We start from the raw sequence: 27,818 nt of genomic DNA, 5'->3' as shown, positions 1-27,818 counted from the left end.
CTTCATTTTTGGCTGTGCCTTGCTAATAAGAAAAAGCTAACATTTTTTCTAGCAATCAAAATCCATTCACAATACTGATTTCCAATTATTTAAAGAATGAATTGCGTTTTGCAATTTTGGCTGGTTTAAAAAGTGGATTCAGTAAATATCTTGCCTGGAAACAGAGATAATAGGTTCATCATGGATATTGTCCCTTAAGTCGGAGTTACACAACAGTAGTTTGTTTAATCCTTTCCTTCCCTTTGCCCCTGCTAATGACATTTCATTAACATTTTAACTTCTATGGAAAAAAATTATTTCAGCTTAGAGCTTTAATAACCTACCTAGGGTATGTTTTACGTGAGCCTGCATTTTTTAAAAAAGAAGCTTCTAACAGGTTCTAATATTAGTTTTAATTTTGAATTCTTAGCAGTGTCTGTTTACCCAATGACAATTTCAGTACTGGGTTTTAGCCATATGTATGAAGAAAGACCAAACCCTAACTGCATAGACTCAGGGTACAAAAGCAGAAGATTTGTGTACCAGGTTTTACTCTGCTCCTTCAAATATGATCTTGACCATGGGCATCCTTCAAATCACCCTTACTTAGGGAATTTGCCACATAATATTCCCATTTCCTCTCTACTGGGTAGGGAGGGTACATGCCTCTGTTCTGTATAGGCTTACTGGGCATCAGTCCTCTGGAATTTGGAAATCAAAAAAATATATTAAACTAATGGTCTTTTAGAATTCTTTTTGAAGACTTGCTAATTTTTTTAAAATTAGCTTTAAAATGAAATAATAATTGAATTTACTAAATAGCTAAATTGAACATCAGTGATGTTACAATGCAAAAAAATGTGCATTTAGCTTTGCCCCCTGGATGAGGAAAGGTACCTTAGCATTTGATCTGCTGCCTTCATCACTCATCCTCCTCTTTCCTCTTCCTGTTTCTTTCTGTGTAAAGTGATTCAGTCTTTACTCAGTGTTCAGTTATGTAACTGGGCTTTGCTTCCCTGGATACAGATGAACACATGTTAATTTTTCCTTTCTCCTGAAAATGCTCTAATTGTTAGCTTTTTCTTTCTGCTCCAATTTTTCTCCCTTTATTCTTTTTATTAATTGACTCACTGTTTCCCTATAATGCCCTGTAATGACCACTGATGCTCCTTCTCTCTGCTCACTTTTTCAGGGCCACATTTACAGTCTCACCCCATGCCAGGCAGGCTGCACAGATTTTCAGGTCTCTCAAGGCCTGGCTGCCTCTGTCAGGTCTGAACTCAAATTGTTAATTCTCCAGCAATTTGAAACCACTGAGTGCTCCATTCATCTGCTAATTTCTGCTTTTTCTACTGACCAGCCTCTTGTTTCTTGTGCCCCAATTCTAAAGATTTAGTAAATGCCTCAAAGGGGAAAACTGGAACATAGGATGTCAAGCTCATTCCAATAAGCATTTTGTTTCTTTGAGTGCTTGGCCCTTCAAATCCTGTCTGCTTTGAAGCTTTCTAATATCTCTAAAATGATTTTTTTAAAATATCTATCTTTTCTAGTTGTTTTTGGTATGACTTTTGATCTGCTGGTAGCTATTCTATCATAGCTAAAGGTGGAAGTTGTAATGGCATTTTCTTCTATGTAAAGAATGATCTAATGACAAAAGATCATTAATCTAGTGCATAAAAAATATGAGGGTAACATCTTAATTAAATCTTAAACTAGAGGGCGCCTAGGTGGCTCAGTTGTTAAATGTCTGCCTTCGGCTCAGATCATGATCCCAGGGTCTTGGGATCGAGCCCCACATCGGGCTCCCTGCTCAGCGGGAAGCCTGCTTCTCCCTCTCCCACTCGCCCTGCTTGTGTTCCCTCTCTTACTGTGTCTCTCTCTGTCAAATAAATAAATAAAATCTTTAAAAAAATAAATCTTAAACTAGAAAGAAGAATTGAGCAGCCTAAGAAAGACTGAGATATTAAACTAAGAAAAGTGTACAACGGGTCATAATTCATCAAAAATTTGGGGGACGTGGAGATTACCATTATTCTACCAATACTAGAATATTAGACTGCTATCAAACCAAAATATTAATGAAAATAAGCTGACTATGTTGTTAATAACCCAATAAAATTTAACAGACATTTTTAAATGCCTTTTATGAGAAAGGCTTTTACTTTCTTGCTCTTGAATGTGAGCAACCAGTTATGGCCCTTGATCCTATTTCACCCGTTTTCAATGAGAAAAATCACAGCTCTTTCTGAAGCAAGTTCACAGGAGAATGCTTGCTTATAGCTCTGCAAGAAGTCCCTACTGTACAGTGTCCTGACACCAGTTTTGGCAACAGGCTTTTTCAGACTTGTGAAAGACAGATGAAAATAAAATCACAACTTTAATGGGAAAATGTAAGTTCAAGAGAAACTTGAGTAGGGACAGCTGTAATAAAATGGAATATAAGAGGCTTACCTAATAGAAAACTAGACAATAAAAAAATAGTGGTGTACATCAGGATCAGCCTTCACTCCACCCAGATGATTTTACACTCTGCTGCTTGTAGGTCCCCTTGTGGCTACATGCCTTATAGGATTTGAGACTAAGAAGAACTATGCATTCCTAACAAGTCACCCAATTATGGTATTTCTCTATGTACTCTTTTAAAATATCTTTAAAAACTGACTGAGATGCAAAGATATTTAAGCCTGGTAGAGGTCACCATCTAACAAACATGTTAATGCAGAGAGGTTTTCTGCAGTCTGGTGGGTGACTTAAGGTAATGATAGCTCATAGACGATGGGGGAGCAAATTCAATCTGGGAAGATTAGGGAAGGGATTTTCAAATGAATAGAAAATGGAGCATAATTTTCTAAACTACAATATCTTTTGAGTCTGTTCAGTAAGCATCTATTGAGCACTTACTATGTACCAGATATTGCCTTGGGTGCTGAATACAAAGATTATGGTTGGTCTTGCCTTAAAGAAGGGTTTCTTAACCTCAACACTGCTGAAATTTTGGGCCAGATATTTCTTTCTAGTGGGAAACTGTCCTGTGCACTGTAAAATGTTTAGTTGCCTCATAGGCCTCTACTTACTACATACTGGTAGCACCCTTTTGCCAGTTGTGAGAACTCAAAGTGTCTCCAGTTATTACCAAATGTGCCCTGACAGGCAAAATCACTTTCAGCTGAAAACCATTGCCTTAAAGAAATTTAAATCTAGTGGGAGACACTGAGGAGTAAATAGATAATGTAAATAATACTGTAAGTGTGGTGAATGGGTAATGCTTTGGGAGAAAAGAAGGATACTTAGCTAAGTTTTAGATCCAGAATGGGGTACAGAGAGGGTTGTTGGAGAAATCTGGATTCATTTTGAAGTACTGTTGACCCTTAAATAACACAGATTTGAACGTGCAAATCCACTTGTATGTGGATTTTTTTTTCCTGCAGAAACCTTTATTTCCATTTGGCCAGGGCTTGGAGAGGGCTCCAGGTGGTTAAAAAGCTGCCTAATGGCTGCAGGGAGAGGGTTAGGCAGAAGCCTTGACATCAGGGCAATGCCAGATGGGCTTGCTGGGCTCCGGAGATGCCTAGTAGTGCTTAAGGGTGAGCATTTTGAAGAGATACTCACCCAGCCCAGACTGGGAGCCAGCTACCTGGTAGAGATTAGTCAGGTGGTTGCTATCTTCTTGATGAGTTTCACCTCCTCATCTAGGAAGTGGGTCTCCGGAAAGTCATAAAGATAGGGTCTGCACTGGCAGAACCCAGGGCATGCAGCTCCAAAAGGGCCTAGTTGAGGTCCTTCTCCAGGGCCATAGTAGATTCCATGGCTTCTGCAGTTTTACTCACTCATCTTGGGATGGCTTATGCACATCCTGAAAGAGGGTGAAGTTGCTGCTTCGATTTTGCTTGGTGCCCTTGTACTTCTCTTCAGCCAACTCCAGAAGTGGCCCATGCCCTCAAGAGCCACACTGTCACTATGGAAATAGAAGCCCAGAGAGAGGTAGGTGTAGGAGACCCACAGATGCTTACTGATGGGTGGTTGATGGTGGCCTTCACCTCAGTGGAATAATTCTGATGAATCTGAGAGCTCACAGTTGATTGGCAATAAGGAGCTAAGCTCAAAAAATGGTGTTGGCTGGTCCTGAGGTAGAGGATGGCTGAGAAGACGGTTCCAAAAGTTGCAACTGGGAGAGAAGTTGGAGTGTGGTAGGAGGCTGGAAGAAGGGGTGTCCCTGAGTCTGTTCTGTTTGAACACTGTTGAAGCAGGAGGCTGATTCCTGGGTCCACTGGGACCACTGCCTAGACACAGAGTTTTTACAGTATAGTACTATAATTGTATTTTCTCTTCCTTTTGATTTTCTTAATAACATTTTCTTTTCTCTAGCTTACTTTATAGTAAGAACACAGTATATAATACATACAACATACAAAATGTGTGTTAATTGACTTTATGTTATTGGCAAGTCTTCTGGTCAACACTAGGCTATTAGTAGTTAAGTTTTGGGGAAGTCAAAAGTTATACACACAAATTTGACTGCACAGGCCTAACCAGAGCCCCTAACCCTGGCGTGGTTCAAGGACCTACTGTATCAGTCAGTGGGATTTAGCATCTTCACAAGTGAGAGTTACTATGTACAGTACGTGTAGCAAGAAGTGGCATGAGATCTAAAAACAGACTGTCTAGGTCCAAACCCCAGTTCCACCATTACTAGTGTGGTGAGTTTGGATAAGTTACTTTTGCCCCTAATATTCCCTCAGGGGAAAGTTATTAGAGTACCTCCTTTAAAGGTTGTTATGCATGTAGAATTAGGGAAACATGTGACATATTCAGATCAATGCCTGTATGTAATAAGCATTCACTAGATACAGGATACCAGTATTGTTCTTGTCTTTGTTGTTAATAATTTTGCAGAAATTCCCTCATTAGGTTTATTCTGACTGCTGTTGTTGCATTGAAGCCAAAAGTGTGCAGATATTAAATCCTCTAGCTCAAAGTTACATAGTCATATTTGGGGGTGTACCTGGGGGTGTGCTTAGGTTCTCAGCGGCATGAACTTCCCAACAGGAAAGCCATTTAGAAAGGAGCATTTGCCAGAGCTTTCAGCTGAGGATCCTGGCTGTAGGAAGAAACCTGTGAGAGTCACTGAAGAAGTTTTAGATGCTCATTTTAAAAGAATGCTATTATTTTTCTTATATACTCCTAAAATAGACAGATTAAAGAAGCATTCTAAGGAATCTGAAAATTGCTAATGAAGTCCTGAAGATCAAATTGAAAGGAGAAATTCAGAGACTCATTAAGCACATATACTGGTGAGACTTAACCATAGTCTTCAGGACCTCTATAATCATGGAGCCAGACAATATCCACCTCATACTCACTTAACCAAATAAGCCTTTTGAGTATTTCTGGCTCTGTGGCTTTTAGCTGTAATGTGGCCAATTACTATTAGAGACCAAAGGAGATCTATCTCTCTTTTGTGACTAAGATCTATGAATTTTTACAACAAGCAGTTTTATACCCAGGAGCTACTCACTTTCATTTTCTATTTATAGTTCTTAAACCACTATTTTACTACTGTCTATAGTATACTGCCTATAGACATTAGTAAAGTAGGTGAATTTTTTCCAATGAATAGTAGGTCTTTTAAATATGATCCATTATGGAAATGATCTTCATCAGTTTGGTGTCACCATTGGTGACATCTGGTAGTCAATGATTCTGAAAGATTGGACATTCTTGCAGTGGGTTATTCTTGTTTATGTCATGGTCTAATGAAGTTCATGGAAGAGCTACATTATTTTAATGAAAGAGGACAGACACATTAACTATTTTGGATATTAACAATATTATTCTATGGTATAAAAATAGTATTGCCCAGAAATAACTCTGGAAGATCATAAGGAGCTGAATCCAAACTCAGCTCCTAGGGTTACTTTCCCAAGAGAATCATGAATTTGTATTCCCAGATGGAGGGGCTACAACTTCCTATGAGCTCAAGGTCCCCAGGAACTGCCTTTCCTAAACTACTCCTATATACTATTAACAATTCCAGAATTCTCAGCTTGAGGTCTGTGCTGTTCAAAACAGTAGCCATTAGCTACAGATGGCTGTAGAGCATTTGAAATGAGGCTAGTCTGAATTGAGATTGCTGAAAGTTTAATACACACTGTATTTTATAGAGTTTTCATGAAAAAAATACCTCAATAATAATTTATTTTCCATTGGGTACATGCTGAAATGATAGTATTTTGGAAATGCCAAGTTAAATAAAATATATTATTAAAATTAATTTTATCTGTTTTTCTCAATGTAGCCACTTAGACAATTTAAAATTATATATGTGGTGTGCATTAAATTTCGATAGGATAATAATGCTCTAAGCAATCTGTTTATTTTTTTACCAATAATATTGCTTTCACCTTGTCCTAGAAGAAGGACCCAGAGTGCATGTTCAGCAGGGAGCCTTGGTGTTGGCACAGCTTTCTGAGTGAGATTTGTGTCTTTTCTTGTGCTGACTTTTGTGTATCATCTTGATCCTTTCAAGTTCCTCCCCCCTTTTCTTCCCCTTTATTCCTTTTCATCTTTTTAAAAGAAAGTAGATTGAGGGTAGTCTTTATTCTAAGGCCAGTTTAGTTCTGCTGCTAAGGTATGACCCTTCTGGGATCTTACTGAATGCTCTGGATAATCAAAAGAGCTTCTTTACGCTGACTGGTTGGAACTAGAATGTCTCCTAGCCTGCACGAGCTTTGGAATTGCTCAGCTTGTTCTTGATGGCTTTTTGCCTGTTCTTGTCCAGTCTTACCTATCTATACAGAGCTTGTTATTTAGCAGCCAATTCAAGAGGTTCAGACAATATCCACCTCATACTCACTTAACCAAATAAGGATCACTTTTTCTGCATATCTTCCTTTTCTATGCTACTTTGTCCCACTACTGCCAGCCATGTCAGTCACCTCAAACTCTGATTTCTAGTTCCAAATTCAGTGAGACATCCATATTCTGTTTGGTTAAATCTTTCTGTGTTGTAGTCTTAAAAACAACTCCATATGGAATGCTAGGGCTAGTAAGTCCTACCTCATTTATTTTCTTTTTCTCAGGGATCGTAATATAGTGTTGCTTTTATTTTAATGTTTTAAAATAGTTGTTTCATATAATTTGTCCAGTTTTCTAATTGTTTATGATGGTTGGGCAAGTTCTGTATGTAATTGAAGCAAAATTCAATTAAGAATTTCAATTCGGTGTTTCCTTACCACTTCTTTATTATGTACTCTTATTTTTCTTTAGAATTACCATACATTTTACAACATGCATTCTTGAATTGTAATGTGTAGTATAAACTTACTGTTTTATCATTTCCTGGACAATGCAAGAACCTTAGAACATTTTATTTAACCTCCCCTAGATTTTTGTATTATTTTTGTCCTATGTTTATATATACATACACACACACACATATACACGTTTATACATATATATGTTTATATATATAACCTCAAGCCATAATTTTTAATTCTGCCAATTTTTATTTAGATTTACCTACACATTTATCCTCATTCTCATTCCTTTTGTCATTTCCATGCTTCCGTTAATTTATTCTGCCTGAAAATCCCGTTTGGTGTCTCTTGTAGCAGAGGTCTAGTGGAGTGTTATTCTCTCAGCTTTATTTATTTGATCACGTTTTTATTTCACCTTCATTTTTAAATTTTTTAAATTATTTTTAAAGATTTTATTTATTTATTTGACAGAGAGAGAGACAGCGAGAGAGGGAACACAAGCAGGGGGAGTGGGGGAGGGAGAAGCAGGCTTCCTGCGGAGCAGGGAGCCCGAGGCTTGATCTCAGGACCCTGGGATCAAGACTTGAGCTGAAGGCAGACACTTAACGACTGAGCCACCCAGGCGTCCCCTATTCACCTTTATTTTTTAATACGGCTGGAGATACAATTCTAGTTTGGCAAGGTTCCCCCCCCCCCCACTTTTTGTAGATACTTTTTGGCTTCTATTTTTTTTGTTTGTTTAAAAGTCAGCTTCAGTTTTATTGTTGAATCTTTGGAAATAATGTGTCCTGCTTTCTCTTGTTTTTAAGACTGACTTCATCTTTTGTTTTCTACATTTTGCTATGGTATGTCTAGATGTGTTTTTTTTTTGCCTTTAAACTGCTCAGAAATTATAGTGCATCTTGTATCTGTGCTTAATATTTTTCATTAGTTTTAGAAGATTATTGGTTATTAGCTGTTGAAATACTGCTTTTGCTCCATTCCTCAATCCTTTCATGCTGAAACTTCAAGGTATGTTAGACATTTTTTCCCAAGCCCCAAAATTTCCTTAGGCAGTGTTCTATATTTTCCATATTTTTTCCTTTTTCTTCTTCAGTCTGGTGTTTTCTTCTTTAGTTACTTCCATTGTGAATTACAATTTGTGGAGATAATTTGAGGCTTGAAATGATGATCTCTTCCTCCTGAGAAAATTTACTTTTGCTTTTGGTAGGCAATTAGGGCAGGGTAGTTCACTCTAATCTAAACAAAGATTGAGCTGATTTGATGCCGGGAGTGAGCCTTTGTGAACACTCACTCTAGACATAGGGTATAGTCCTTTGGGTGTTTTCCCAAATGAAGGCCTTCAGTATTTTAATGGGTATCTCCCTTCTCCATGCAGGGCCTGGTCATAATTTTTGTTCCCCAAACCCTGTGAAACTGCTGAGTGCTTTGCTAAGCTTCCAACCTCTCAGCTGAAGCTTTCAAATTGGCTAATGCCTCCAGGTTAAGAGAGGTTCCCAATATTTTCCTCAACTAAATGAGCTTCCATTTTTTTTTTCTTTTTTCTGGAATTGTATTCCCATAAGTGTTTGCTTTGGTAGCTCTCCAGTGCCTTCAAAAAGATGTTTACTCCTGCTCTTCAGGTTATTCTCAGTGGTGTGTCAGTGCTGAACAATTAGTTCATCATTTGCTGGAAAAGGTGACTCCTCATGGTTTGGAATTAGAAGGGCAAAGTATAGAAGATGTCTTTCTCACCAACTAGAAAGTAAGTTTCATGAGGGCTGTCTCTTGCCTTGAGCTCTCCTGGATTGTTATTAATTATTCAGATTGACCATACTTTTTCCTGCCTTGGAGCCACTGCATTTGCTGTTTCCTCTACCTGGAACGTTCTCTTTGCTTCTCTTTATCTAACAAACTCACACCAATATTACGGGTCTTAGCTTACACATCATTTCACAGAAAGACCTTTCCTCATCTCCTGCACTAGGTTAGAATCTCTGTATTTTTCTTACAGTAATTTGCCCACTCAGAAATATTAGATTAATTATAATTTAATGTGTGTCTTACACAGACAGAAATTAAGTCTGCTTCCTCAGACTGTGCTAGCACAGTGCCTATCACATAGTAGATGCTCTCAAAATAAGTGAAATCTGCACTGGGATGCCTTAAGCTAGATTAATATTTCCAAAATATAGTCTGTGAAAAGGGTTCCAAGTTCAAATAACTTATGGAAACAGTTAATGCCCACTGCAACATTAGCATATTAACAAATCTTAGAAATTTCGTTATAAATATAGCTGTTTGACTTTGCTTATTCCTGAGTTTAAAAAAATAAAACAGAAAAACAAAAACTCTGACTATTCTGCAGAATGTACTTCAAAGATAATTTGGTTACATACTTTCTAGAAATGTAAACTCAGAGAGTTTTTAGATTTTAGGAAAAAAATAAACTTCATCCAGGAATGAGTCAATATATTGCAAATTCTGGATGAGTGAAATCAAAAGCAAAGAGATCTACGGGACAACTCCATGACAGCAGTATTTACAGGACTGGAGTTCAGTTGACATGGACAAAAGATTTCCTGCCTGTGGGTGATTACAACCTGTATGTTCTACAAATGGCATGAAACAGAGAGGTTTCAATCACTGATCTCAAAGGACTGTCATCACGAACTGAAAGACTATATACTGAAATGACTGTTCCAGTCACACGTGATTCTTCCGCAGTCAGGCAGACCCAGCAAATATGTTACATTTCCCAGATTTGTGCTAATAGTTAACTAGTCCTTGCATCAAAGATGAGTGATGTGAAAAATCAAATCAGGGAAGCAGCATTTCAACTAGTAAATAAAACAATTTTCAGAGAATACCCAGTGGTTAATTGTAAATTGAAAATTATTTGTTTCATCATGAAGCAAGTAATAACTAATTTACCTTTATTCCTATTGGCTTTCCCTCTTCCTTGCTCTTCCTCAAGCTCCTTCCTTTATTTAATGAATTTGGAAGTAATCGCTAGAAACACTCCCTGACTATACTCCACATCTGCATAACTGTTTCTTCCCTAGCCCTTTGGCTATTTTTCTCCTGTTTTGAAATATATTTGCCCCTTAAGATTCATGCTAAATTTCCTCTCCTGCCCTGCTTCCCTCTCCAGTTTCACTCCTCCCTTCTTTCTCTCAATCCTCATGGTTCTTTCTCTCGTCATCATAAAAATATTGTTGAACTATTTTCAGAAATGGTGATACCTTTAATGCAGAATAGAATTGTGGGGCATGTAAAATTGATGTGGCACATAGTCAGGACAGCAAAATCAAGCTGAACACCGAAAAAACTATAATGGAATTAACCTGAGCCACACTTTTTCATTAACTCCCATTTGCCATAGAATATACCCTTTACAATTCCCAGCTATATCTTACAGAATGTCAGATGTGCTTTTTCTTCACTATTACCCAATGCTTGCTGGCTTTTGACTTCACCAGAATCAATTTCTATCAAGTATTGTCATGCAGTTTGAGATGTAGAGATCCGCACTATGCAGCATTCATCACCCATACGGATGACTCTCAAATCTGAGTTTTCATCCATGACAACTGGACTTCAGTCTAAACTATCTTTTGGACATGTTCTCATTATACCAATAGTATCTCAAGTTCATTATGTCCAAACCTTAACTGAATATCCATAATACTTCTAGCTCAGTACTTGGCATATTACAGGCACTCAAAAAATTATAGTTTTCTTCTTGTATCAAACCTGCTTGTTCTCATGATTCTCTCCATTTTTTTAAAATGAAAGTTACTATATTCTTAGTCAACTACACTTAAAAAGCCAGTATATTTCTTCTAGTTTATCTTTTTCTCCCCATTTTTTCTTTCAACAAATATTTAACTATCTGTTTTGTTTTTTAGAACCTATTTTGGTTGACAGTAATTAGGAGGACACAGTTACACCATCTATAAATTTGCAGTGTAATGGAGAGCCTGGCAGAGAAATAAATAATGTGTGACAAGTAGAGAGTTAAGTGTAGGTAGTATAAGCGTGTAGAAGAGGACAAGAATCCAGGTTTGGGGAATAACAGAAGATTCTCTAAAGGAGATGGCAAGTATCCTGGGTTATGAAACACAAGTACAAATTATCCCTGAGAAAATTAAGGATGTAAAAGGTGTCAGGAAGGGTTTCTCAGGAACTGGAAGCAAACGTGTCAAGTGAACACACTCCACCCAGCTTTAGGAGGGGCAGAGGTTGGGGAGATGAACTGTGGAGCACTTAGGTCAAAATGGCTCTTATATACCAAGTTTAAGGACACATCTACATCTCAAGGGCAGAGTACCAATGAATGGTTGGTGTTGATGGCTGTGTGACTAGTTCTGGCCAACAGGCTGTGAGGGAGGGTGATAGTGAAAAGCTATTTGGATTGTGCTACTTTTCACTCTTTCTCTTCCTATTATATCAGGTGAAAAAGTGAGCTATTTCAGATGGTGCAGTTGCAGGAATGTGGAGATCCCTACCAGCCTGTGTTGTTGAATCATCATACAAATATTATTTACCCTGGAGGGTTGTTCTGACCTGGAACAGAGAAACTGGCTGAGATTTTGTGGTTGTCTGTTATTGAGAAGGACATTGGCTGTTTTGATTGATACTCATTCATGGAAAATCTTTCTTTATACGCAACTAATTTGCCACCCCTTCTCAACCATCATCACATAATAATTCATAGTAAGTGTTACTATATAAAACTGTCTTTCATTTGTTTATTATTTATTGTCTATATTTCTTTCCTAGAATAGAAATTCTGCAAAGCAAACACCTATATCTCTTGTTCACCTTTGTATTCCAGAGTCTAGGTCAATGTCTGGTACATAACATGAAAAATACCATTTTGAACTGAGGACAGTTTTGCAGAAAAAGTGAGCAGAGGGCACAAGACTCAGCCATTTTATGAACTGCTTACAGAAAGAAAAATTTGATTTTATTTCTTACGTATTATGCACATTGGAAGGAGAGAGTGGAAAGTATTTATATAGATGATTTTAGTCAGAGAAAGAGAGACCTGAGCACCTATTTGGGTGTGAAGATAACAGTAAAGGAGCTCAGAATTCAATTAACTTGAATCATTGCTGTTGTCATTACTGGTATCACACCTTGTGATAGTAATAACTTATGGTGGCAGATTTGGGGACTTCTCCTGGTAGTTTATGGTTTGTGTGTGCATCTTTCAGAAGGACCTTTTGTTATTTGTTTCGCACAAGTACATTTCATTCCTGATCTGTTACTGCTAGGACTTCTGCCCTTCTTGCTCTTATTGATTTTTTCAAATTAAGATATAAAGTTACCATGACAGATAACAATGCCTTATATCTGGAGACTAGATGATGCTAAATAATGAAATGTCCTAGTTTCTGACTCATGAACCATGAATTTTGGAGCAAAATATGAGGTCACTAAGCAAAACTAATTAGTGGCGTGCCAATGACCACTAAGACAATATGATGAATGCTCATTGAAACAATAAGTCTATAGGAAATGTTAAAATTCAGCCATAAAATTATAAATTTAGTCTTCTCTTGCTGGTATATTTTCAGGGATTACAAAGTATTTTCTTAACTTTCTTTGCTGAACTTGAGTTCTTGTTGATGATACATTATTGTGTTATATAGAATTGGGTTTGGGTTTTGTCTCTTTCATTTGCCTGTATGACATTGGTCAAGTTTTTGAACTTCATAATTGTCCATAGTTGTAAAATAGGGACTAATAAATTGTTAAATTAGGTTGTGTTAGGAATTAAATGACTGTTTCTGTCTTCCCAGCAGAGGCATTGACAGCCTTTTTTACAGACTATATTTTTAAGGATGTTTGTATAGCGAACAGCCTTGGAAATTAGAGGTAAAATTACCTTTTGGGGCAAGGGGAGGATTTGTTTGCTGATCAGGATAAAAAGGATAATGTCCCACTCTAAGACAAAGATTGGGGAGGTTTGCTAGCAGCCTTTTTAAAAAAGAGTGGAGTTTCCTACACTCTCAATTGTATGCTTAGGATCTACTTAGGCTGTCCTGCATCACCCCCATGGGATTTGGAGGTGGAGGGGTAAGATGAAGTGATGCAAACATGAGATTCATGCTGCCTGGGTGATTAACAAAGTCTTTTGTCCCTGACCCAGGAGTTTTGGTTAGACTTCTGCCAGCTTCCAGAAAACTGTGGCAGGCTAATTGTGAGTTTGCAAGGAGGGTAAAATCTTAGTCCCTTCATAGTTCTTGCCACATCTTCCCATGAAAATAATATTGGGATGCCTGGGTGGCTCAGTCAGTTAAGCGTCTGTGTTCGGCTCAGGTCAGGATCCCAGGGTCTTGGGATCAAGTCCCTCATTGGGCTCTCAGCTCAATGAGGAGCCTGCTTCTCCCTCTGCCTGCAGCTCCCCCTGCTTGTGCGCTCTCTCTCTCTCTGTCAAATAAATAAATAAAATCTTAAAAAAAAGAAAAAAAAAAGAATTAAATGACTTGAACTAGTAAAGGGCTTACTACAAGCCTGAACTAAATGATATTAGCAATCACTTTTAGGATAATATATTTGAAACGGTGCCCAGTGTTTTTCTCTTTTCAGCAATCCAATGGCCATTCTTCCATAGGAAGGTAAATGGCAGGATCAATGTCACCTCTCTTCCTGTCAAACAGAAAGAGGAAATAGAGAACTTTTCTGGTACTGGAAAGAGATTTATTAGATAATAATTCACGTATATCTACCTGCCTCTTCTTCATCTCCATGGATGGAGTATACATCACTATCTCATGCATGTTAGATTTGGTCATGTTACTTGCTTTGGCCTTACAGTTGGGAAAGTACTTGGCCACTGGGAGGCTAACAGATATGACATAAACACAAGCTTGAACGTGATCCTGTCATTAAGCTTGACCTCTTGTACCCCCGGACCCAGGAGGGTGAGAAACAGGAGCAGTTGGTTTGGATCCAAACTTCAATGTGGAGCTAAGCCAAATAAGCCTGTCTAGGTTCACCAATCCCCAACTCCTAACTTGCAGATGTATGAATAAATATATATGATGGTTGTTTTAAGCCACTTAATTTTTGGAATGACTTGTTGCACAGTATTACTGTGGCAATAGATGACTGATAAAAAGAAGCAGGAAAAGAAGTTATAAGAAAAGAAAAAGTAAGAGGCAAGGTCTTGGCCATCTTTTTCTTTGGGAGAGAACACTGGAAATGAGAAAAGTCAGGTAAAAATATCACATAGATTTGTATGAATCCACAATTTTTCAGACCAATGCTTCACTTTCTCTTGTATATCCTAGGAAGCTTGCAAACCTCTCAAAGAAGCTGTCTATCTAATGCAGTGTAGCATCGAACATGATGAAGGAGCATCAGCTGAGTAGCATCAGTGGATGGAGGTGCTAATTAGGTGGTCCTAAGATTGCTGTTTAAAGTCCTCAGCTTGGATGTGACATTTTGAGGATCTATAATTTCCACATGTTCCAGGGTAGTTAAGAAGTTTTGAGAGAACTGGTGGACATGAAGAGGCCTAAGGCAAGAACAAAGAGATTGCAGAGTGATAAGAGAATATGAAAGAGATCACTGATTTCAGCCACAGGCTTCAGTGTAATAGCCACCAAGCCAGAAAAGGCCTGCTACATATCAGTAAGTGGCTACTGTGGATACCTGGTAATCAGACAGGATTGGGGATGTCTTAGCATAGCCCAGTGAGAATTGCGAAGACAGCACAAGAAGAAACTCTGCGTGTATTCTTATGCTCAACTATATACCCAGATATAACCTTGAGAAAAGGAAAAAAGATTGTGAATCCATTTTTTTTGTTTTGTTTTTTAAAGATTTTATTTATTTGACAGAGAGAGACAGTGAGAGAGGGAACACAGGTTGGGGGGGAGCAGGAGAGGGAGAAGCAGGCTTCCCACAGAGCAGGGAGCCCAAAGCGGGATTTGATCCCAGGACCCTGGGATCATGACCTGAGCCAAAGGCAGACACTTAATGACTGAGCCACCCTGTGAATCCATTTGAAAGAATTTAAAAACCCAACAGAATTTATATGAAAAGATATTTTTACTAAACTAGAAGAAACTATTTTCTACTGCCATCATCAGGAATTTGAGCTCTAAAGCTCAAAGATAGGGTCATATTATAGTAAATAAAGGCTTTTTGTTTTTCACATTCTTTATGATAGCATATATTTTAGCTTCAGTATAGTATTTTTCATCATCATCATCATCATTATTTCTATAAGAAGGATCATCTAGCCAAATTCTTCTAGTAATGCTTGAATCCTCTTAAACACCATCAGAGACAGAACATTTACTATCTCATTCCATTATTGTTTACCTACAAGTACTAGAAAGGCTTTCCTTATAGAGCTAAAATTTATCTTCCTGGAGCTCATAACCATATAGCATTATTTCTATTCCATGGAATCACATAGAAATTTCTGTTCCCTCTTCCACATGACAGCTAGACATATCTCATAGATAGTAAAAGAGGAAAAAGAACTGAGTGTACAATTTTTAATTTATCCATAGATCTAATCATGTTTCTCATATTCAATTGTAGTTCACACATTTTCAAATGAAAATGTCAAAACTGAGAATTGCCCCAAGTTGGAACAGTGAGTTAAAAAATGTGTACGAAATACAAGATTGGGGAACATTAGCTTGGCAGAAGTATATATATACATAAAGATATACATATATATATAAAAGAAGACCTGGGAATTTAGTTGACTAAAAGATTAATATAATAATGAAAGAGCAATTATCTTTTTTTTTAAGATTTTATTTATTTATTTGACAGAGAGAGAGAGAGAGCATAAGCAGGTGGAGCAGCAGAGGGAGAGGAAGGCTACCTGCTGAGCAGGGAGCCCGATGCGGGGCTCGATCCCAGGACCCCAAGATCATGACCTGAGCCGAAGGCAGACACTTAACTGACGAGCCACCCAGGTGCCCAGAAAGAGCAATTATCTTATGCTGCTTTAATGGAAAGACAGTATCCCATATGAGGAAAAGTAATTGTTTCAGTGTTTCTATGTTGCTAGTATCATACAAAAATCATCTTAATACCTAATCTTTATTCTTGACTTTCTTCAACTCCTATATCCACTTAAATTCCAACTTCTATTATATCTACTTCCTTAATAACTAATACTTGAATCAGTTCCTTCTTTCCACCCTCACTGCAACTACCTGAGTTTACACTACCATTATTTTTCTTTTGGGGGTCCTACAATAGTCTTCATGCTGGTCTCTTTTCTCTCAATTGTTTTCTACATCCAAATAAGAATAATCCCACTTAAATGCCAATATGATCTTGTCTCTTTCATGTTTATTCTAAGACACATTGAATCCACTCTTACCACAACTAACCCTAATTTCTTACATCTTTTATGGTGTGAGTTTCTTGTCGTGTTGAATGTAATTCTAGTGATTAAAGGTATAAATTTTTCATAGGTAACTTCTTAAACACAAGTCCAATATTTTATGAGACTCAATCACAAAGAGTGATATTCTTCAGTGCCAGAGGAAGATCTGGCTGTGTTGGACTTAATAAATTATGAATTAAATGTTTGTCTCATGTGGAGGCCTGAATGGACTTTTAAAGGTAATTTTGACTTTATCTGATTTTTACTAACACCCTGGTAAAACTTGATTCAACTACTACATGTGAGATAATATTGCTATTGTTGTTCTCTACCATTTTTATTTTTATATTTAAAGAGATAGAAAAATTATATCTCCTTAACAGTTACCACAAAAATTCATCTCAGAAAGAGAATTATCTTAATTTGAAAACACTTTAAGAAATGTTTGGGCCTGAAGATGAGCTCTTTGAGAAGTAGTTTAAAGCTAGAAAAGATGAAGAGGAGATGGAATCTACTTTATATAATATAATGAAAGTAAAATTAGAGTTGAAGTTGGGAAGATTGGTTGAGGAGCAGAGATTTTAGAGCTAATCTGTTACTGCAGCATAGAATAGCCTACGAAGTATTGACTAGTCATTTTAAAATCAGGCAAAGTATGAAAAGCATGAAGGAAAGAAGAAAGCTTTAGAGGAAAAATGAGCAACTTATAAAGTAAATTTCTCCTCTCTCAAGTTACCAAAAATATACAGCAGGGTGACCTCTGGAGCAATCAGGAAGCTGATAAGGTTGATAAATAGTTGTTTTGATAAAAAATGTCAGAGTTTTAATTTTTGGCTGCTAAAATTTTTAATAATAAATTTGTAATCATTATCTAAAATTTTATAACAATATTTTACATATATTATTATATCAAAGAAATGTAACCTATCATGTGATAATTGTTTTTGGCCAAATATGAACACTTTATTATTTGATCCAACCAAAGTATGCAGTTTACTTCAACCTTAGCAAATACCGTGTCTCTCAACCTCAACTACCATCATATTTATATGGAAGAGATGAAACTTATGAATGGCTGTGGAGTATTTACTATGTGTTGGATGCTGATGGAATGCTCCCTGTATAATGTACTCTTCACAATAAATCTATACAGTAGCTTTATCTTTGTTTTGCAGTGGAATAAAACTAAGGTTATAGAAGTTAAGCCATGGTGGTGAATCATGTAGGCTTCGCACTTGAGTTGAATTCAGGATCCATAACTTTCTAGTGGTAGCATTTGGGGAAGTTATTTAACGTATCTAATCTTCAGTTTCATATGTATAAAATGGAGGTTATAACTATACTGAAAACATAAGTTGCTTATGGGAGGTTTAATGAGATAACCCATGTAAAGCAGTTAGTATGCTCTTTGGCACTTAGTAAGGCACTCTTTAAAAGTATTTATTTCCTTCTTTTTTCCCTTTGTCTTCTTTTACTTTTACCAAGTCACCAGAGCTAGTGAAAGGGCTTACATTCTTACCTACTTTATTTTGAATCCAAATCCCAGTGCTTTTTGTATTAAGCACCTCTGTTGATTACTTGTGCTACCAACCACACATGACAAGGTACAGAATTTTTTTTTTATCTTATTGGGTAGCTCTATAATATTTTTATTGGGGTATGGTATGAATGTTATTTGTTTGTTTGTTTATTTTTCTGCTCGATGTGCTCCCTTAACTTCTTCTGGCAAGAACATCTCTTTTCTTTGAGGATCCACTATTTTCTCCCCACCCTTACATTTGATCTGGTGGGGCTCCAATTTCAGCATCTTGTCCCTTTGACTACAGATGTGAACACAACATCTGTCATAGTATTGTATTCTTCTAGATGCAATGATGATTCTGACATGTGAACATGTAACTCAAATTGAGATATTGTAATAGACTGACTTCATCTTTTGGTGTTCGACTGCTGACAAGCTTTTAGGCCTCACTTCTTCCTTATCCCTCCTGCATCACATCTGAGCAAGCCAAGAAAGCTTAGTGCTTCTCCTTTGGTGTTTTTGGGAGATTCAGACCACATAAGCTCTTGCCTAGGCACAGGAAATCTCACTCTGACCCTACCTCCTAATCACAATAAAAGCCTCAAGCTAGTCTCCTTTCCTTATTCTCTTAAGCCATTTTTTGACTAGCCTGGCAAGCCTGCCATGGTCTCCCCAGAAAACTTTATATGTAAGTAATAAGACGTTTTCATACTCTCATGGTATATGTGTGTCATGTCATCAGTTTTGACATCTGATCCAAACTTTGGGTAAGGATCCATCCTCCTTCTAAAGAATGACAATAACATATTAAGTGAGTCTCTTATTCCACTGAATTGTGAGTTCTAATGATATGACTCCTGGCTGCCAGTTGCCATATTTTCTACCACACAGACAGGTCTGAGAGAAGAGCCAACATCCAGAGAGAAGCAGGTCAGTCAGTGAGAGTCTTGATCTACCCCCAACTTCCCAGTTACATGAGCCAGTAAGTCCCCCTTTGTGGCTTAAGTTAATTTGTTGGCTTTAGTAACTTTCAACAAAAAGAATCCTGACTTATAGAGGAGAGAACTTTGTTAGGAAAAAATATCTTATTAGGCTTTAGTATTAAAAGGTGAGAACCAAGACCCTGAGAATTGAAAAAAGTTTTAAAACAGGAGATTGAGTTGCTCTCTATGAGATGAGAAAATATATATGGAATGACTAGTAAGGATCTTAGAGGTGCAATGTGATTCCTTCTCATGATCCCTGCTCATTAGTAAGGTGTTCTATTCTCATTAACAATTTGATGTAGCTTTTGTGGAAATAGATGAAGGGGTTGTTGAATTTCATATTTAGTTTACTGAGGAGGAAGACAGACTCTGCCTATGAGAATGCATGTGGTTTTGTGTTTGTTTGTTTTTGTTGTTGTTGTTTGTTTTGTTTTGTTTTGTTTTACAGAAAACCTAAAGAGTGATTTGGGCTTACACAGGCTATAGAATCAGGATGGGAAATGTGAGACATGGCCCCCACATTCAACATGGAGGAGCCAATTTCCTTCCTATGGGTCTCTCAGGAATGAATTTTGATAAATGGAAATAACACTAACATTTACTGAATGGGATATGAACTGTGTAAAACAGTAATATTTCCTATGATACTGATCATTTTGGGGTACTTACTGAAAATATTGATTTTGGAGCCCTGCACCCAAATCTGCTGAATTCTATTCCCTGGAGGAGGAGTTCTTGGAATTTGTGTTTTTAATGTGTTCCAGATGATTTTTATCCCTAAACAAGTTTTGGAAACACTGTTTTACACAAATACAAGCTTATGTGTGGGTGCTATTTTTATTTCTCATTTTACACATGAAGAAGTTATTGAGATTGATTAACTTGCTCAAGGTCACAGAACTGGGTGGTTTCAGAAATAAGACTTGAACTTGACCTTGCCAAACCCTATAGCTTGAGCACTTAAATTTTTATCCTGCTTCTCCATGACAATCTATATTAACTGGAATTAATTATTGAGGGAACCCATGGAACTCTAGGTGTTTTATATATATTATATCATATCATATCATATCATATATTATGTTATTTTACATATATATGATATATATTTATAAATCCTGTAATATTGGATTTTTAAATTTCTCATATCTGAAAAACAGGGCATACCCATAAACCAAAAAAAGCAGACATTTCAGGTCTAGATATCTTGCCCCCTTAATATCAAGAGAAGTGTAACACATGCTCATAGTTGCTAAATTATAATGGATCTTAGAAACTAAGAACAAATTGAGTTAGTTTGTTGGTGCCTGGAAAGATAGATTTGGCCATTTGCAGGAAAAATGCCCTATCATCTTTTGGGATGGCTTTGGTGAGGTATAGGTTAACTTCTAGCTTGAGAGTCAATCAGTGATGATGCTGTGAAAAACAGCATAAACACAAACAACCTGAAGCAGGAATATGTCACCTTGGTAATGACAGGTAATTCTTGAAAGTAGAAATGTGAGTGGACAATCTTTAGTGATAAAAACCCTAAGGTAAGAAGAATTTGCCACTCAGAAAGAAAAACGGAAGATTCAATTTCTAGGTAATTCTTTTTTTTTTTAATTTAGACTTATTTTTTATACTTATTTTATTATTATTATTATGTTATGTTAATCATCATACATTACATCATTAGTTTTTGTTGTAGTGTTCCATGATTCATTGTTTGCATATAACACCCAGTGCTCCATGCAATTCTAAAGGAGAAGTTGTTGAAGTCCAAAATAGGGTGTGGAAGTCACACTGAGAAGTCGGTGATTGCTAGAGCTGCATGTGCAGCCAGAGAGCTGCAGTCACTGGTCTGAGATCTTCCTAGCTTTCCAGTAGAATCTGTAGGTATTCATAAGGGATGGTGGGAGCCTTGAATGATCAGAAGATGTTGGTTTGAGAAGACATCAGATCAGTAAGCTAGCTAACTTTGGGTGTTACAGTTGACTATACAATTAGAATGCAGTGAGTAGCCCAAGCCAGCAGACAGCATAGCAGCAAAGTGGCCCCATCAACACACCAGCTACTGTGTGGTCAAATCATATCAGTGAATGGCAGTATTACAAGACTCCATACCTGCCTACATGGGAAGATTTGTTTTCTCTTTGGGAACTGTTATGGGTTGAATTGTTTCTCCAAAATTTATATGTTGAAGTTCTATCCCCCATCCCTAACCCAGCTCCATACCCTAGAATGTGGCCTTATTTAGAAATAGGGTCATTGAAGATATAATTAGTTAAGATGAGGTCATACTGGAGTAGAGTGCACCCCCAATCCAATATAATTAGTGTCCTTACAAAGAGGAGAAATCTGGACACAGACACACACAGGAAGAACACCATATGAAGAAGAAGGCAGAGATCAAGGTGATGCAGCAGAAGCCCAGGAACACCAAAGATTGACATCAAAACTACCAGAAGCTAGGAGAAGAGAATAGAACAGAACCTCCCTCACAGCCTTCAGAGATAATCTTAAAATTTGTATGAAACCAGAAAAGACCCCGAATAGCCAGAGGAATGTTGAAAAAGAAAAGCAAAGCTGGTGGCATCACAATTCTGGACTTTAAGCTCTATTACAAAGCTATAATCATCAAGATAGTATGATACTGGCACAAAAACAGACACATGGATCAATGGAACAGAATAGAGAGCCCAGAAAAGGACCCTCAACTCTCTATGGTCAACTAATCTTCGACAAAGCAGGAAAGAACTTCCAATGGAAAAAAGACAGTCTCTTCAACAAATGGTGTTGGGAAAATTGGACAGCCACATGCAGAAGAATGAAACAGTACCATTTCCTTACACCACACACAAAAATAGACTCAGAATGGATGAAAGACCTAAATGTGAGACAGGAATCCATCCAAATCCTTGAGGAGAACACAGGCAGCAACCTCTTCGACCTCAGCCACAGCAACTTCTTCCTAGAAACATTGCCAAACGCAAGGGAAGCAAGGGCAAAAATGAATTATTGGGACTTCATCAAGATAAAAAACTACTGCACAGCAAAGGAAACAGTCAACAAAACCAAAAGACAACCGACAGAATGGGAGAAGATAATAGCAAGTGACGTATCAGATAAAGGGCTAGTATCCAAAATCTATAAAGAACTTATCAAACTCAACATCCAAAGAACAAATAATCTAATCAAGAAATGGGCAGAAGACGTGAACAGACATTTCTGCAAAGAAGACATCCAAATGGCCAACAGACACATGAAAAAGTGCACAACATCACTCGGCATCAGGGAAATACAAATCAAAACCACAATGAGATACCACCTCACACCAGTCAGAATGGAGAAAATTAACAAGTCAGGAAATGACAGATGTTGGTGAGGATGTGGAGAAAGGGGAACCCTCCTATGCTGTTGGTGGGAACGCAAGCTGGTGCAGCCACTCTGGAAAACAGTATAGAGGTTCATCAAAAAGTCGAAAATAGAGCTACTATATGACCCAGCAATTGCTCTACTGGGTATTTACCCTAGAGATACAAATGTAGTGATCCGAAGAGGTATGTGCACCCCAATGTTTATAGCAGCAATGTCCAGAATAGCCAAACTATGGAAAGAGCCTAGATGTCCATCAACAGATGAATGGATAAAGAAGATGTGGTATATGTATACAATGGAATATTATGCAGCCATCAAAAAATTGAAATCTTGCCATTTGCAACGACATGGATAGAACTAGAGGGTATTATGCTAAGTGAAATAAGTCAACTAGAGGAAGACAATTATCATATCATCTCACTGATATGTGAAATTTGAGAAACAAGGCAGAGGATCATGGGGAAGAGAGGAAAAAATGAAATGGGACAAAACCAGAGAGGGAGACAAATCATAAGAGACTCTTAATCTCAGAAAACAAACTGAGGGTTGCTGGAGTGGTGGGGGGTGGGAGGGATGGGGTGGCTGGGTGATAGACATTGGGGAGGGTATGTGCTATGGTGAGTGCTGTGAATTGTATAAGAGTGATGAATCACAGACCTGTACCCCGAAACAAATAATACATTGTATGTTAATAATAATAATAATAATAAAAGTAGGAACCAGCACTACCAACACCTTGACCTAGGACTCTTAGCCTCCAGAACTGAGAGACAATAAGTATCTGTTATTCTCAGACACCCAGGTTTTGGTACTTTGCCACAACAGTCCTAGCAAATTAATGCAGAGACAATAAATGACAATGAGAAAAGCAAAAAATAAAAATCCTCCTTTGGGGGATTTTGAGAATTGTAGAATATAGTTGGCAGTATGGTATAAGTGAAAAATCAGACAGATCTTGTTTCAAATGTTAGCTTTATCATGTTCTGTGTAGGCATCCACGAACAAGTTATTTAGCTTCTCTGAGCCTTAATATCTTTATCTAAAAAATTAGGATAGTAATTTGTTTGGTTATTGTAATGATTAAATAATAGTGCTACTATTTTAATTACAGTTTCAAAAGTGTATTTTCTCCCATTCACTGTTTGATATGTGTTATTTCACAACAAACCAATGAGTTACGGTATTAGTTCCATTTATGAAAAAGAGGTTAGTTTTATGGGTCCAGTAAACACTCTTTTTAAACACAGGCCTGTCAACTAAGCCCGGGCACAAACACTACATTTCCCACCTTCCTCGGTTGTCTGCCTAGTGAAGAACATATAATGTCTGTTGTGTTTGCTTTTTATCAGTTTTAAACATATATGTATTCCCACCCCCCGCCCCATCTCTGTCTTTCCCTTTCTTTCTCTGTCTATATATATGTGTGTATATATATATAAAACTTTAAATTTTTTCATTCTACATTCTGATTTGGACTTGCTTACTGGACTTGTTTCCTTGGTTTCTGGATGGGAGCTTGAATCAGAAGTATGACTCCTTCATGATTCAGGTATTATCTCCAGCAAAATGATTAAATAAGACTTAACATGTCATTAAATAACAAAGGTATCAGAATTATACCTAATGTATAAATATTAAACTGAATGAGAAAATCACCCCTCAACTGTCTTTTACAGAAAAAGACATTTCCCCTTTCTCAAAATGCAACAGATTATGGTATATTAGGCATCCCTTTATGATTTAAAATTTGATATGTTTATTTATCATATCACTATAATAGCTGAGTATAATATTTTGGAGTTAGTACTTTGAATTAATTGCTGCTCTAAAGAAAAAAAATACGTAAAAGTTAAAGTAACATGCTTCATTTAAAGAGGTAATTTTCTTATACATAACTTTATGGCACTATGGTATTAATGGTTTATAAGTAGATTATTCTCTTTAAAAGATCATATCTTGTACTCACTGTCTCTCTTTGTAGAATCTATAATAGGGACTTTACAAATTATGTGCATAATAAGGTTTTCTGATAGTGTGGATCACTTATGCTAAGCATTTAATTGCAAGTATCTTAAAATATTGTATTTCTTTCACTGATTCTATAATTCTTATTTTGAATATGTAAATGTTTTACTCAGGAAACTGGAAAAAAACCCTGTAGTTTTATTCTTACATTATGATTATATATTAATGCGAACATAGAATATGGGTGATCTTCTCTAGCTGTGGAGCATTATTTTCTATCTCAGGAATATCAGGACCCTTTAAAAGATGAGCTGCATAAGCTTACATGTTGGTTCTCTAATATTATACAAAATTCTGTAAGATGTGGATTGGAAATTTATAACACTAAATTTGGAAGCAGTTTGGTGAAATTTATCCACGCTGTATTTCCGTGGTTCAGTTCTTAGCCTCATTTAGCCTATAAAATCCACACGGGCAATTTAAAGACTTTGCTTAACATTCTGCTTTTAGACCATGGAACCAAGGCATTTGAGCTATGAATCACCATTTGGTAGTCTTTTCATTTTTGAAAACACTTTGTTCCCTTCAAATAAGCACCAACCTTCAAGAGGATAATTTCTCTGACAAATAATAGTAAGTGCACGTTAGTAGTTTTCTGTCTTTTGCCTTTGTAAATGATTACCCTTAAAATCCATCATGAATCCTGCCTGAGTGAAGGCAGTGAGAACTGGCTGGTGATTTTGGGAAAATAGGACCCAGAGGTCTGAGTGCTCATCAGGTGGGAGTATATGGAATGTGAAATATTTTTTGCCTTATTTTTCAAAAGTGATTGACATTTAAGAAAAGAAAATGAACAGAAAATAAATTCTGATCATGAGACAGTTGCTCTGGTAATGGCATTTTTAAATTTTAAAATAGAAAACAATTCTATAGTTATTGTTTCTTTTGGGAAATCAACATTTGATAATAGAAGTTCTGTCTATGGCTCAATAAATGGCATATTGTATAAGAGGAAAAGAAGACTTGGGAACTTCAAATGCTTCATATCAAATTGTACTTGGTGGCATATTTATGTGCAGCATTTTATAGCACTTCATGAATCTGAATCCTCCAGTCATCTTGGTTTTAAGGATCTGAGGGAAAATTTTCTAATTTTTCTAGACCTTGAGTAGCAATTTTAGAAAATTTAAGGTCACATGCTATAATTTCTACAACATTGGAGAAAGTGAATTTTAAAAATATGTTCGTAATAGCAGGAAGGGAAAAATGAAGGGGGGGAAATCGGAGGGGGAGATGAACCATGAGAGACTATGGACTCTGAGAAACAAACTGAGGGTTCTAGAGGGGAGGGGGGTGGGGGGATGGGTTAGCCTGGTGATGGGTATTAAAGAGGGCACGTATTGAGTGGAGCACTGGGTGTTATATGCAAACAATGAATCATGGAACACTACATCAAAAACTAATGATGTAATGTATGGTGATTAACATAACATAATAAAAAAAGAGAAAAATATATTTGTAATGCTTTTTGAAACATGGTGTTTCTTTCAGTGATTAGATTTTAAAAAGGTAGGGGGTGTCATTGTCAAAACCTGTTTTTCCTCTCAATTGTAGAATATATAATTTTAGAAAATTTATTCACCACCTCTGTGATGTTATAACATAAAGGTTCAGAACACTGGCTGTGGAATTAGGCTGCCTGGGCTTGAATCCTTATTAGTTTATTATTAGCTATGCAACCTTATTAGCCACATGCAAGTCACATAAGCTCTTCTGTAACCTCATCTGTAAAATAAGAGATCACTAATGCCTATTTCCTAACGTTTTTATGAAGATTAAATGAGAATAAACCATATAAATTAAGTTCTCACCATAGCAGTTGGCATATAGTAAGTTTTCACAGGATTGTGTGATACTCCCTCTTTCAAGCCTGGCAGGGAGTAGACTGAGCAGGATGCATTGAGAGTAAGGGTGGTGCCCCCTGTGGTTTATATTTCTCTTTGCTTCTCTCTTGCTCATCACTACCTCAGAGAGCTGCTCAGGAAGCGACAGGACAGATTACTAGGGATGCCAAATAATACTGGAAATGTGTTCGGAAAAATTAGAGTGCTGCTTTTGTGTGGCAGTAACCACAAACACAACACTATTGTCTGCAGAGCAATAGGTAATGCCACCTAGGCTCTTTAGTAGTTAAGTTACACAATTAGAAGCACTGTTGAACATACTTTTTACAAAATGGAAACGAACTTCATACAAGATCTAGCAGAGCTCATATTTGAATACCCAGCTCTTAAGTAATGTGCTTCTAAATATAGTTTAGATGCTTGCAATCTGCATGGCTCATCTTCCAGCATGAAGATTAGCATGTGCTCATAGCCATAAAATTGGCAGATATTTAATTTATAGTAGGTTTTTAAATTTAAATGTTAGATTTAATAGGCTAGATAAAATGTAACAATTATGTATGAAAAAATTGAGTCTGTTGTAATTCATTCAAATAAGCTCACAATACAGGATAAATTGGAAGTAAATCTTTAAAAATCTCTCACTTTACCTCCTTCAGTAGTTGCACAGCTCTTCAGAGCAATCAGTTTTATGGCATAGTTCTTATTTAACAGACGCATCTATTTATGCATCCTATGTAGAACACATCATGGAAAATAACTGAAAGCCTGCGTTGTGATGGATGTTGAGATCTGCTCTATTTGGTTCTTTATTTAAGTACCAGAAAAATATGACCACTTAATTCCCTAAACCAAACTTAATGGATACTTCTTAATTCAGACCCATCTTGCTAGATTTTGGCTGTCCCTTACTTAGATTAAGCAAAAACAAACTCACTTTTTAAAATTGCTGCAGCAGATGCTTTTGGTGTCCCATGTCGCATCCCCTCAACCAATCTGTGATTTCACTCTGGGGTGGGCAGGATGCTAACATGCTCCCCAAGCTCTTGGCCCTTGGTGCACACACCTTTTCCCAATCATTAATCAATCTCTAATATAGATACTGCTGTGAAGGGATTTTGCCCTTGCAGTTAAAGTCCTAATCAGTTGATTATTTGACACATCACATGAACCTTTTAAAATTAGAGAGTTTCCACCCCTGGTGACAGAAAAGGAAGTCAGAGAGATGCACTCCTACTGGCCTGGAAGAAAGCACACACCTGTCTTGTGAACTACCTAGGGTGGTTCACATGGCAAGGAAATGTGGGCAGGTTCTAGGAGCCAACAGCAGTCTCTAGCTGCCAGCTAGCAGGAAAACAGGGACTTCAGTCCTACAACCACAAGGAAGTGGATTCTGCTAATAACCAGTGAGCCTGGAATAGGACCCAGGGTCCAGAGGAGAACCACAGTCCCAACCAAACTTGATTTCAGTCCAGTGAGACCCTGAGCAGAAAA

The 27,818-nt window shown here is 37.1% G+C and overlaps 1 protein-coding gene and 1 pseudogene across 1 annotated transcript in view; one reads left to right on the top strand and one right to left on the bottom strand.

Moving 5' to 3' along the window:
* Nucleotides 1-27,818, top strand: part of GRIK2 (glutamate ionotropic receptor kainate type subunit 2) — a 1,100,253-nt gene that overhangs the window by 65,305 nt on the left and 1,007,130 nt on the right. The gene's annotated exons all lie outside the window — the stretch shown is intronic.
* On the bottom strand, nucleotides 2,657-14,020 carry LOC116634734 (annotated as a pseudogene).

The sequence above is a fragment of the Phoca vitulina genome, unplaced genomic scaffold (assembly GCF_004348235.1).
Source record: "Phoca vitulina isolate PV1807 unplaced genomic scaffold, GSC_HSeal_1.0 scaffold9, whole genome shotgun sequence".
NCBI lineage: Eukaryota > Metazoa > Chordata > Mammalia > Carnivora > Phocidae > Phoca > Phoca vitulina.
Note: the sequence above shows the minus strand (reverse complement) of the source record. Positions and strands in the feature narration are given on the sequence as shown.